At 30.5% G+C, this 1,118-nt stretch overlaps 1 non-coding gene across 1 annotated transcript; it reads right to left on the bottom strand.

Annotated features, from left to right (window-relative positions):
• Nucleotides 1-642: 642 nt before the first annotated feature.
• On the bottom strand, nt 643-763 carry Trnal-caa. The gene is made up of 2 exons: nt 726-763; nt 643-688 (listed from the first exon to the last, which is right to left on the bottom strand). It is a non-coding gene; the product is annotated as a tRNA-Leu (tRNA).
• Nucleotides 764-1,118: the final 355 nt, after the last annotated feature.

The following is a 1,118-nucleotide window of genomic DNA, read 5'->3' as shown; positions in this document are numbered from 1 at the left end:
ATGAATCTTATATTCAACTTATGTTTTAAATATTCTAGTTCATCTGTAAAATAAATGGGTAAAAACGTTTAATTCTGTTTAATGACACCACTAGAACACATTGATTTATTTATCATCGGCTATTGGATGTCAAACACTTGTTAATATTGTTATATAGTCTTAGATAGGAAACTCTGTACATTTTTACGTTACAGATCAACGTGAATGAAAAGGGCATACCTGAGTTTGCTGCATTGTAAGATATTTCCGACTAATAAAATATTTCTACGATTAAATTTACATATTAAATATATTTTCTGGTTTAGAATATCAGTGTCTGTATAAATTCAAAGTGTTTCTGGTCGTCTTAATATTTGTAAGAAGCCCAAAGTGGATTTTGTCTTCAAGTAATTTCGTACGTACGAATACATTATATTTTGGGAAATAAAATGAAATTTAACCTTCTACAAATATTAGAACAATCAGAAACACGTTTAATATCGTTAAAATATCTATGTTAGTCGATAACATCTTAAACAGTGCAGCAAACTCAAAAATGTCCCTTTAATTAGCATAACCAATTATTGGAAATACAATATTGTTGTTCTTGAAAAAGGGATTATGACGACTTGTTAAAAACAAAAATAGTTGTTAGAAAAGAATTGTCAGAAGTGGGATTTGAACCCACGCCCACATTCGTGGACCAGAACACTCGTTAACACAGCATATGTGTAAAGCTCATAAGCCTTGAGTCTGGCGCCTTAGACCACTCGGCCATCCTGACGATATAATAACAGGTTGTAATTTTGTTAGAGAGGAAACACGCTACATTTTCCAATTCATTCATTCATTTCATTCATTTATACTTATACTTATACTCATGCTTATGTTCAATTAAGTGTTCAAGCACGCTGTCTACTGCACTACTATCACTGGAAGGTATGAAATCAGCAATGAAACTTAAATTCAACTTATGTTTTAAATATTCTAGTTCATCTATAAAATAAATCGTTAAAAAAAGTTTATTTTGTTTAACGACACCACTAGAGCACATTGATTTATTTATCATCGGCTATTGGATGTCAAACACTTGTTAATTTTGTTATATAGTCTTAGAGAGGAAACTGTACATTTTTACA

The sequence above is a fragment of the Gigantopelta aegis genome, chromosome 6 (genome assembly GCF_016097555.1).
Source record: "Gigantopelta aegis isolate Gae_Host chromosome 6, Gae_host_genome, whole genome shotgun sequence".
In the NCBI taxonomy this organism is placed as follows: Eukaryota; Metazoa; Mollusca; class Gastropoda; order Neomphalida; family Peltospiridae; genus Gigantopelta; species Gigantopelta aegis.
Note: the sequence above shows the minus strand (reverse complement) of the source record. Positions and strands in the feature narration are given on the sequence as shown.